This window comes from Lemur catta, chromosome 1 (genome assembly GCF_020740605.2).
Source record: "Lemur catta isolate mLemCat1 chromosome 1, mLemCat1.pri, whole genome shotgun sequence".
NCBI classification, from domain to species: Eukaryota; Metazoa; Chordata; class Mammalia; order Primates; family Lemuridae; genus Lemur; species Lemur catta.
In genome coordinates, this window is record NC_059128.1 from 13,640,818 (window position 1) to 13,653,013 (window position 12,196).

Sequence of the window (12,196 nt, forward strand, 5' to 3'; positions counted from 1 at the left end):
TTTGTTCTTTCTGAGCTACATTACATGGGGAGGGTACACGTGGGACAATTTGAGAACAGGAGAGAGTCATAAGCAAGCAATGGCCTGGCATACGTGGTGGGAGGTGGCCAGAGATCACATGGAAAGCAAGGAGTAGAGGGAGTGTCTTTGGGGCAGGGCCAGCTCTCTATGCCCAGCTGGGAATGTCAGGACAAATACAGAGTTAAGGTGCTGATGCTGCCAAGGTGGTCGGATCGCTTGAGGTCAGGAGTTCGAGACCAGCCTGAACCAAGAGCGAGACCCTATCTCTACAAAAAAAATAGAAAAATTACCAGGGCACGATTGTACGCACCTGTAGTCTCACGTACTCAGGAAGCTGAGGCAGGAGGATCACTTGAGCCCAGGAGTTTGAGGTTGCAGTGAGCTGTGATGATGTCACTGCACTCTAGCCCAGGCAACAGAGCAAGACCCTGTCTCAAAAAAAAAAAAAAAATGCAAATGCCAATCACAGTCATCTGTTGCCTTGGCAGACATAATTTACTTTTTGGGATTTAAAATAGCTTTTTGTCACATTGAAGCCAACCATAAATAGATCCACTAAACCATAGGAAAAACGTTTTTTCTTAAAAAACAAACTTCTGCATTGTTACATACAATTTCAGCATCTGAGTGCCTGGAATTGGTCCTTCTGATACAGCATTTGCACAGAGGTGTCCCCCTCTGTGTCATCAGCTTTCCAAAATCAGCATTTGTGTCTCCCATCTTCATAGTGGGCTGTGGGATGGGCCTGGCTCTCAGAGGGAGGAAATGAATAATCAAGGGCAATCACAATTTTCCCACAAATAGGTTATTTTCTGGTCTGTGACTGGTTTTCAGCATCCTAGGAAGTACCAGGAATCAGACTGCATCAAAATTTGGATTAAATATTTACATCTCTTGATCTCTAAAAGCCTGAAAGATAAATAGGTCATAGTGACTTTGTCTCTATTATTGAAGTATTGCATTCGTTCATGGAGTAATGAGGGGGTGATGTTATTAGCATTATCTGATGAGCAGTGTGTAGTTGTCACCACCTCAAAACGACACAGTGGTCACAGGACAGAAGATGCAGATGTGGCTGGCCTTCTTGGATAGAGGTTTTATCACTTGTATCAGAGCACTCCAGCCACACTAGCATGGTCTAAAGTCCCCCACGGCTTCCTGTTAAGCTGGAGCCCTTTGCACTGTTGTCAAGGCCTCCGTGAAACCATTGCCAAGGAAAGGAGAGAGGGGCTGGAGTTCCTCAGTCTCAGAGTTCCCCCCCACCCCAGACTGGTCCAGACCCAGTTCCCTTCTGGGGCCAGCACAGCCAGAGGAGAGGACATAGGAGCTGTCCCAATGCCACCTTTGGCCATCTCCCTCTCAGAGGCTTGCCAGCATCCCACAAGCTGCTCCTTGAGGGACTTGGCTTCTGTATTTGTGGGTGAGTGAAGCTGAAATGGAGAATTCCATGGGGTGGAGCAAAGCCTCCAGGGTTCAGCCCCCCAGGAGTACATCAAAGAGAGCATGTTGAAGGGCTTACTCGCTGCGCTGTGGGCATAGCCAGCATTTATTGAGCACATACTGGGTACAAGGCCCTGTGCTGAGCATCTAAGGTAGATGATACCTTTGGAGGATCTGTAGTTTTTCGGGGAGGCAGCTGGAGAACTGGCAGCACAGGTGGCATGGAAGCCCTGGGCAGCACTGCTGGGGCTCAGAGAAGAGTCAGACTAGGTCAAGGAGTCAGGGTAGGCCTCATGGAAGAGGGGATCGCCAACGGTTTCTACTCAACAAGAGGGCCATTGTCCAGAAGTTTCTAGCGTCTTCTTTCATACACTGATACTCATAAAGGGATCCAAAGGCCATGGTCTCACAGCAGCACCCAGAGCTGTGTGTCATCCTCCGTATAACCCAGAATCCTTTATCTATTTGCCATCCACATCCTATTAGAGGACAGGACTGTCACGTTGTTGCTGTGTCCCCTACAGCAGCGTGATAGCATATTTGTTTAGTGAATGGATGAGTGAGATGAAAGAGAGTGGGCAAACCAGCCCTTATTTCCAGACTCTTGAAAAGGAGGAGCAGGGGTATTACCTGCCCTATGAACTGTCTGACCGGCCACTAGGGAGTGTCTTTATTTATCCATCTGTCTGGCTGTCTGCCTGTCTGCCTATTATTTATTTATTAAATTGTGGTAAAATACATTTGGAAAAAAATTTATTATCGCAAGCATTTTTAAGCATGTAGTTCAGTGGCATTAAGTACATTTATATTATTGTAAAACCATCACCACTATCCAACTCCAAAATTTTTTTCATCTTGCAGAACTGAAACTCTACACTCATGAAACAACCACTCCCCATTCCCTCCCTGCCCCCAGCCCCTGGAAACCACCATTCTATGAATTTGACTATGCTAGATCTGTGGTCTCCAACCCCGAGGCCGAGGACCAGTCCTGTGGCCGGTTAGGAACTGGGCAGCACAGCAGCAGTTGAGCAAGCGAAGCTTCATCTGTATTTATAGCTGCTCCCCGTCACCCGCATCACGGCCTGAGCTCCACCTCCTGTCAGATAAGCAGGGGGCATTAGATTCTCGTAGGAGCACGGCAACCCTGCGGTAAACTGCACATGTGAGGGATCTAGGTTGCAGCTCCTTATGAGAATCTAATGCCTGATGATCTGCGGTGGGGCTGAGGTGGTGATGCTAGCACTGGGGAGCAGCTGCAAATATAGATTATCATTAGCAGAGAGGTCTGACTGCACAATAAATGTAATGCACTTGAATCATCCCGAAACCATCCCCTGCCCCCCAACCTCCATCCCCAGACTATAGAAAAATTGTCTTCCATGAAACTGGTCTCTGGTGCTAAAAGGTTGGGGACCACTTACTGCCCTACATACCTCATATAAGTGGAATCATACAGTATTTGTCTTTTTGTGACTAGCTTACTGCTCTTAGCTTAATGTCCTCAGGGTTTATCTATGTTTCAGTGTATGTTGGCATCTCCTTCCTTTTAAAGGCTGAATAATATTCCCTTGCATGTGTTATATATCTACATTTTGTTTATCCATTCATCCATTGAGGCACACTTGGGTTGCTTCCACCTCTTGGGTATTGAGAATAATGTTTCCATAAACATGGGTGTACAAGTATCTCTTCGAGTCCCTGCTTTCAGTTCTTTTGAGTATATACCCAGACATAGAACTATAGGATCATATGTTTAATTTTTTGAGGAGCCATCATGCTGTTTTTCAGAGTGGCCGCACCATTTTAAGGGGATGTCTCAGGTATTGTCTTCAACAGTTACTTACTTAGCTTTGCCTGTGTGTGTCTTGCCTTTCCTCTGTCAGTTTTACAAATGCAATTCTCCTTCCTACTACTTCACTTATGTCCTTTGAACTGGGTCACTTAAAATCTGGCCCTGTGGATAGGTTTGGGATAACGGACGCCATAGATAGGCCTGGCCACACTGGCACGGTTGGCCCAGAGTCCGGAGCTGTTTCTCCTTTCTCCCAGCCCCTTTGGAAATACTGAGTTTATCCCTGGGGCCACTGCACAGATGTCCTCTGGGGAAGTCCCAGGCTGCTGCTCCAGGGATTAAGCTAGAACCACACTGGCCCTACTACACTTGTAGCTCTTGGAACAGCTGCTCCGCTTCCCTCTACTCCACCATTTTAATTGTGATTAGTAGGTTCATTTGCATCTAAAAGGAGTAGTTTTCTTATCAGCACCATTGAGTTGAGAACCAGTGTGCTCCATTTATATAGAGTGGCCCATTTAAACCAGGGCCCATTAAGCAGTAAAAGTAAATGTGGGTGTTTTACAAATGCAAATATATCATGCAAATAATGTACTTTATGCTGAATGATGCCTTGGTTTTCATATGTAAAATTAGAAACTGTGTAGCACAAAGATAATGTTAAACACCTTTGCATCTGTTGGTAAGATGTATCATGAGCTGTATGCATCTAAAATTGTAGCCACGGTTTTAAGCAGAATTTCTTCAGTATATACCTAAACATGCATTCTGCGCTATCAAAAATATACACGTACTTATCTAGTTATTTATATATTCCTAAGTAATCAAGAAATCACAGAAAAGAGGAATCCAAATTACCTAACCTCTTACTTACCATCAATGATGACATTTATAATTTTGTTTCCATTTGTAAAGATTTTTGAGTTTTTGTTAGAGATGATGATAGTGGAAGAAGATATGTTACTACATACGCTAGTTCCTTTGTCAAAGATTTAATTATGTCCAGAAGAGATTTTTCTTTTTAGTTCTTAGTGTTTGAAATAACTCCCTTTTGGACATGCACATAGCATTCCTGCTATTTTCAAAATCACTTAGTGAATAATGACAACTGTCTTCTGTGTTCAGTGAACTTGGCCAAGTTTTAGGAGGGGAATCACCATTGGCCTCTGCCCACATGATGTCTGCCATGGTAAGGTGAGACACACACATACCTGTGGACAATGAATTAGAGGTATAAGGCATGGGAATGGGAAAACACCACAGAGTGTGATTAATTCCCAAATGAGCTACAGGGACAGTAATTGCCAGAAGGATTCAGACCAGGGAGAGGTTGCAGGGTGGAAATGGCTAGATAAAGTGTCCTTGGGAACTGGGATTTGAATTGAACTTTACAGGATGGATGGGACGTGAACAGGCAAAGAGAACACATTGTAAGCAGAGAGGGAGAGAACGGGCTCAGATGGACCCAAGAAATATGCAGGGTACATGTGGGTTCTGGAAACCAGGGTCAGCTGACATTGGAGGACAGGAGGAACATGTTAGGAATGAATAGAAGAGTTTCTGAGGGGCCCTGCCCTATAAGCTTCCACACATTTTTAGCCACCAAACCCTTCCAATGATGAATTACATGAACACTCAATATGTAAGACACATGAAAAATGAGATGCTTTGTTGACACGGAGGCCAGGGCTCTCGTGGACATGAAGGCAGATATCAGGATGATGCTTCCACATGCCAAGGAACACCAGAGATGGCCAGCAAACCACCAGAGGCTAGGAGAGAGGCCGGGACAGAACTTTCTCACAGCCTCTGAAGGAACCAGCCCTGCCGACACCCTGACCTCAGACTTCTGGCCTCCAGAACTGTGAGATGATAAATTTCTGCTGCTTGCATCGCCCCGTGTGTAGTTACTTTGTTATGGCAGCCCTAGGAAACCAGTGCAGACACTGACAAATCCAGGGCCCTTTGGAAAGGGCCCTGGGGACCAGCAGAGGCAGGAAGCTGCCCCTGGTTTCAGTGGATGGGACATAGGGGCAGCTGAATGCTGTGTGGGGACCCGGTAGGAGATGCATTCCAGAGTCTGGAGATGAGATCAGCTAGAGGTAGAGAAATGGAAAGCCCAGAGTTTCCATGGACTCTCCTGGGAAGAGAGCATGAGTGGAAAGGCGGGAAGGGCTGAAACTCTGAGAACACTGGTGACTGTGGGGCCGAGACTGGACGGAGAGCTGGCAGACTGTGCAGACAGGACAGTGCAGGAGTGGGGCGGGCTAGGAGGGTACGTTGAGTCTGACAGTGGGATGGACTGTAAAGAGATCAGTCAAAAGTAACAGAAAGTGTATACACTGGGGAGAAAAAGCCTCTTACGTGGGTGTGGGAGGGCATGCAGTGGGGAGGGGATAGTGGTGGTAGCACCATCAAGGGCAGTAACCCCTCATCTTAGTCTATTTGTGCTACTATAACAAAATTATGTAAAAATTTATATTGTTTATACCTTGCCTGGGTAATTTATAAATAACAGAAATGTATCTCTCGTGGTTCTGGAGGTTGGGAAGTCCAAGATCAAGGTGCTGGTAGGTTCGTTGCCTGGTGAGGTCTGCTTCTGAGATGGCGCCTTGAGCACTGCCTCCCCCAGAGGAGACAGACACTGTGTCCTCCTGTGGCAGAAGGCAGAGGACAGAAGGGCTTGATGCCCTCCTTCAGCTCCTTTATAAGGGCACCAATCCCGTTCATGAGCAAGGAGCCCTCATGGCCTGATCACCTCTTGAGGGCCCCACCTCTTAGTACTGTCACATTGGCAACACCTGAATTTTGGAGGGGACACAAGCAAACCACAGCACCCTTGAATGGCCAAGTGGTTGGATGACTCTAGTGACCCCTGCCAGGAAGGTGACTGTGGCCATGACATGAAGGAGTAGAGACCAGACTCGCAGCCCCCACCCCTCGGGCTGTGTTGAGGCAGGGCCGTGGGAGTTGGGAGAAACCCATGGATGCCAATTGATGTTTGGTGATGATTAAGATAAGAAGCTATTAATCCTGGGAAAGGGGAGGTGAGCGTGAGACAGGAGGTGATGGAGGGAGGACAGTTTCCAGAAAAAAAGGAAGGCAATAGAGATGTTACTCAAGGAAGAAGGTGCAGATGTGGGCAGAGATAGCAGCTAGCGAACTTAGGTGGAATGGAACGTCTGTGGTTTAGAAATAGGGAGGTGATGTTGCCTGCTAGAATGTGGAGGAGGTTTGGGACTTGATGAGTGGAGAGAGGGGGCCAGCTTCGTTGGGCCCTCACTGGGGGGCAGTTTTATCCCCTGGTCGATGCACAGCAACATCTGGAGGCATTTTTGGTTATCACAGCTGGTGAGGTGGGTGCCACTGGTATCTAGTGGGTAGAAGCCAGGGAGGCTGCTGAAGATCCTACCGTGCACAGGGCAGCACCCCGGGACAAGAATTATCCAGCCCAAAATGTCAGTAATGCTGAGGTTAAGAAACCCTGCCACAGGTCAATGGCAGTTCTCAAACATGTTCGAGGAATGAAGCCTCAACTTCATAGCATGCTTTGTGGAACATGACGAAACATCAGTGTATTTAAAATAACACAATAGATCTGGCCCCAGCGCAGCTGCCACCTGTGGCCGATCCTGAAAGCCATTTCAGCCCCCGGCACATCCAGGGCTTCAGTGGCAACGGGCACATGAGAAATATTTGCAGGCCGATCCTGTTGAGAGCAGCACGAGTTTCCAGTTTCAACATTGGTTGAGATGACAGAGCGATTCCATTTCTTACCATGACTGGTGTATTGCCCTCAGAACAATCTTGTCACTCTCTCAGTGATAGTTTTTGTGGTCCTAGATGGTTGTTGTCTGATCACTTCAGTAATGCCCCCCACCCCAAAGGTTGTCAGCCTCTGAAATGGGCCAGTCCTGGTAGGTTTCCACCTGATCTCTTCTGCTTCTTGATTGCTTGCCAGTTTGCATGTGTGCAGGACTTTATGTGGAGTTGTCCTTTAGAGTAGGTGGCATCTGTAAAGCTGCTTCTTCCAGCCCATTGAGTTTTAGAAACTGTTTGTTCCTACTTTGGACTAAGGATCATATGCAATCTCAAACCAAAGATCGCAAACCATTCTTAAAAGAAAGAGGAAGATAGATGGGAGGTGTAGACACTTCGTCCATCAAGGAATAGAGAAAAGAGCCAAGTGACAATGTCTACAACGAAGTGTGACACCCAGCTACGAACTCCCACCATGTTGCTCTGTGGCTTTGTGCACATCGCTTAACTTCTCTGAACTGCAGTTTTCTTGTAATCAAGACTACCAGGGGTATTTCTGCCCTTTACGGAGCATCTTCTTTTTACCCATCATCTTGTTTCATTTTCACACACTAGATACTTGTTTACAGGCATGGAATTGAGACTTGGACAAGTTAAAAGACTTTCAGTCTGTGTTTTGAGCGAATTTCCCCAGTCCAAATTCTGTGCTCTCTCTCCCCTACACTGTGGATTGGACCAGGTGGCCACTGAGATCCCTTTTCATTGCGAAGGTGCTCAAGTTTGATTATTTGGAAGGTTATGAAAGTGTCGAGAGTGTCCCTGAGAACTCTGAACTTTCACCTGTGCTCTTTGTGATGCTTCTGAAGTTGTGAGTGACGTTCTGTGAAGTTCAAAACCTTCCCACTCGTGTCTTTGTCCCACTTGCTCCAGTTCTGCGTTCTGAATGTCCATGACCGGCATTCTTCACCGAGGGGTCCGTATTAGGGTGTGGCGTAGATCTGATTCGTTTTTATTTCCTGGTGATTAGCCACAGTAAGATGGTAAAACAATAGAATTCCAAGGATTTTTTTTTTCAGGGATTCCCCTTCTTGACAACTGCTCTGAGTGTTTTATTCCTGGGAGAACACAGTCTGATGGCAGATGTCACGCATTCAAGGGGATTGCCAGGGGATAGCACTGGTTTCCAGTGCTAAGAATATGACAGGAATCTGTGATCCGTTGCTTAAGGAGTAGTGGCCCAGCTCCGCCTTCCCTGAGTACTAGTTAGGATGGGCTGGTCTCGCTAAGTACTTCTTCCAGAGTCCTTCCTATTCTCTCTCTCCCTTCTTTCTTTCTCCTTCCCCCCCCATCCCCACCCCACTCTCATTCCCTCCCTCCCTTCTCTACCTCCCTCTTTTCTTTATACATTAAAAAAAATTTTAACTGTGGTAAAACACACATAAACTTTACCATCTTAACCATTTTTCAAGCGTGCAGTTCAGTAGTGTTAAGAACATTTACAAGGTTGTGCAACCAACCCCCAGAACTCTTTGCATCTTGCAAAACCAAACTTCTGTACTCATTAACCTCCCATTTCCCCCCACCTCCCGGCCTCTGGCAGCCACCCTTCTGCTTTCTGTCCCTAGGAATTGGACTGCTCCAGGTGCCTCATGTAGGTGGAATCAGATGGCATTTGTCTTCTTTATGCTGGTTTATTTCAGTTAGCATACTTTCAAGCTCATCCGTGTTATGGCGTCCTAGTCTCTCTTTTAGAGATTCCATTTCACGTTTGGCCGCTGGGTGCTCAGGAAAAAGTTGTTAATTTGCTTCTCCTTAGAACCACAGAAGGGTGCAGGCTTATGAACACAGGTGTGGGCTTTGCCAGAACCTCCCAGGGTCTAGGTTTACAATCCAGCTGGTTCTCACAATGATTAAGGCTCACAGCGATTGTGGGTGTAGAGAAAGCACATGACAGATCACATCACTATGCTGAAAGCCACCTTTGGGCTGTGTGACCTGTTGACTCGAGTGTGCCCTTGGGAGCTGGAAGTAGTGCAGCTGAGAGTGTGGGGCCCAGGGAGTGATCCAGGCGCGCGAGTCTCTGGTGGATGCCCGGGGTGCTGTTGAGGAAGGTATCACTCATCTCTCGGGACTCGCTGGCTCAGTGCTGGTTTTGCCAATTAACTGGATCGGTGTTCTCAAATGCCAGTTCACAAACTGCCTTTCTGGCAGGCAAGGCCCCCTTAACCTGTTGGTCTGCTTCCTTTGTCATGAAGTTGGTTTGGCTTATACTTCTGAAGGTCATGGGATTCTGTTAGTGCATTATTGAAATGAGACATTTGTGGCGCCAACGTTGTATTGTTTCTGCTAATGTGAGCCTGTGCGTGTTTCACATATGGTTAGTCTGATTGCTTTTTCCAGCCTGGGACTTTGCCTTGGAGAGATTCCTAGCAAAATACCATCCATAGCCTTCTTCCATGGGGAAGTACTTAGAGTCTAGTGCTGGAAGATCAGAAATGAAATTGGGGCCATTGATGTGTGTGTCCCTGTGGTAGTGGGCTGGCACGAGAAGCCCTGGTCTTGTCTTGTGTGATGCCTTGGGCAGGTCCCTTCACCTCTCAGGACCTCTGTCTCTTCATCTGTAGAACATGGAAAGGTGGTTTCTGCCCTGTCCACTCCATAGAATTGGAGGATCCCATGGAAAAGTGTTGGTTACCGTGCTCAGTAAATGGTAACTTGATCCCAGTGTCAAGCAATGTGAGCGCCATTGTAGGGTGATTAAAACCCACTCAGTTAGGGTTAAGGGTGCCCTTGTGGCCATTTCCCATAAGTCACTGGCATTTATGTGGCTGCCTGTGCAGAGTACCCCACTCTCCCCTCCTCCCGGCTTGCCACGTGAGTGGGTAGTTTGCAGCTCCTCCCACAGAGACTTCAGCCTCTAGCCTCTTCTCTGAATTACCGTCGTTAAGCAAGTTCTTAGAAGTCAAAAAATATGGTTTTTAATTTCCCCCCAAGTCTTTCTCAATGCCAAGCACAGTTCTCAACAGAGGCTTAATAGGTCTTTGAGTCTCCCAACCATTAGAAGATACCATTCTGAGGGACCAGCCCAAAGAAGAGTGTAGAATATGGGACTGAGGAGTTCAAAAGCTTTGCAGTTAGCACAGCAGGGACTGGCCTATCTTGAGCTGGAAAGAGACCACAGTGAATGCCTCAGTTATAACAAGGGCCGGACAAGAGATGGTGGTGGCCTGTCCATGTCTCCCTCCACTCCTGGAGAGGTGAGATCCACAACTCCGCAGAATGACTGTAGAATGGTGATGAGCGACTTAAGTACATTAGGAGGATGTTGTAGGAATCTTTAGGTAGATTTCTATCATACAGAGAATTTCCCTTATTTAAATCACTGGATTTACCCATCGTTCTTTCCTCACATTTGCGCCATCCCTGGTGTCTACTCAGTTTTCAGCCAAATCACGGTCAGGATAAAGAGGAGATTTGGATGGAAGTAAGCTGGATATTGAGGCTCCTGCAGTAATACTCAATTATTGAATTCTCTAGAAGCACCAACTCCTCCATAATGAAGTCCTCAGTTTTTAAATATCTTTATAAATCATGTGATTTGGTGTTGGCAACAGCCAGCTTGCTGTTTCCTGCTTTGTTATAAAAATAAGATGGTAAAATCCTGAGAGCTTGCTGGGATTGTTAAAAGATAATCTCAAGTATTTTAATGCACATTATTCTTCATGCAACTTTGAGCCTTAAAAGCCCCCAAACGGAATAGGATAGGAATCAGATGGAAGAGCAATCTGCTTGCTGCTGTCATCCTGAGACCCAGCCAGGTCTTCCGATGTCTGTGCAACTCCTGGCCACTTAGAGGTCACACCTGCAGGGCTGAGAATCAGGGCTGCAGGAAAACGGTAGCTGAGATGCATCATTCTAGTTTAATTTTAGTCAAGTGGCTCCAAAACAAAAAGCTTCATTAAGATCAAGGTTCACTGTATGTGTATTCTAACACGTTTGATGCTGTTTTGATGTGTAATGGTATTTTTCTGCTATAGCTCTTTTCTTCTTCCCTCCCTACTCCTCAATCATGTAATGTGTCCGTAGGGACACACCTGCTACACTGTTTGTACCTCTGGTAATGAAATTCCAGTCGCAGAATGTGTCGTTGGCATTTCTCCTTGCTAACAGTATCGCTCGCTGTCCTACATAACTAGAGACCCCGGTTGACTGATGAAGCATTCATTGTGTAGCCTTCAGATTTCTTTGTGTGTGTATGTGTCTGTCTGCCGAACTTACAAATGTATTTCTCAGACCAATTATTTATTTTTTTAATGTTCAAGATGATTGATAATGCATTAACCAATATCATTTGCCATATACTATTTTGGTGAAAGTAATTTATGTTGCCTCTTGGGCTGAATGTAGTAACAGTTTTGACTAAGTGCATTCTAACATTAATCTAAACCAATCCTTGATTTAGAATAACCTATTTTCCACTCTAAGGTTATTTCCCTAAGACTAGCTTGGTTATAAAGTTTTCCACTGAATGTCTTAAAACAGTGAAAATGCCCGTCTGTAGATGCAGTAAGTGTCTTTGTGATATATTGATCTTTCTTATTCTCTTGCCTCTCCTGTTACCAGACTGTGGGTGGCAACATAGCTGCAAAATGTTTTATAGGGTATGGAGTGCAACATTTTAAGCCAAGAAATTGAAAACAGGATACGAAACAAGAGAAGTGGGGGAAGGAGGAAGTTGGTCAAGGTCATATCTGTGTATTAAGGATTTAGTGGCAGAAATGCCGAGAAAGGCAAGTTTGCATGTGTAGCAAGCAAACGGCACCAGGAAGTGTCAGAAAACACACTTGGTCTCAGAAGACACAGACAGGAGTTCTTTGTCACGTAAATTCATGAAATTATGAAACAGGTTAGCAGACATTCTCAAGCTATAAGCTATGCCATCAAACCGTAGGAATTTGCCATTCTGTTTAGGTTGCCTACAGGTGACTTCAGTGCCCAGGTGTGAGCAGGATGAAGACGCGTAGTCAGAATGCTCACACAGGGATAGGTCCTGCACTGTGAAATAGGAAGCCCGTTTGTAATAAAGCCAACCTGAAGGTTTTTAAAGAGCAGCTGTCAAGAATTCCTACTTGGGGAAATGGCGTGAGGGCAATTTGAGGGTGAGTGAGTGTAAAGGAGCCC

At 46.0% G+C, this 12,196-nt stretch overlaps 1 protein-coding gene across 4 annotated transcripts in view; it reads left to right on the forward strand.

Moving 5' to 3' along the window:
• FOXN3 (forkhead box N3) overlaps positions 1–12,196 on the forward strand; it is a 363,642-nt gene that overhangs the window by 237,596 nt on the left and 113,850 nt on the right. The gene's annotated exons all lie outside the window — the stretch shown is intronic.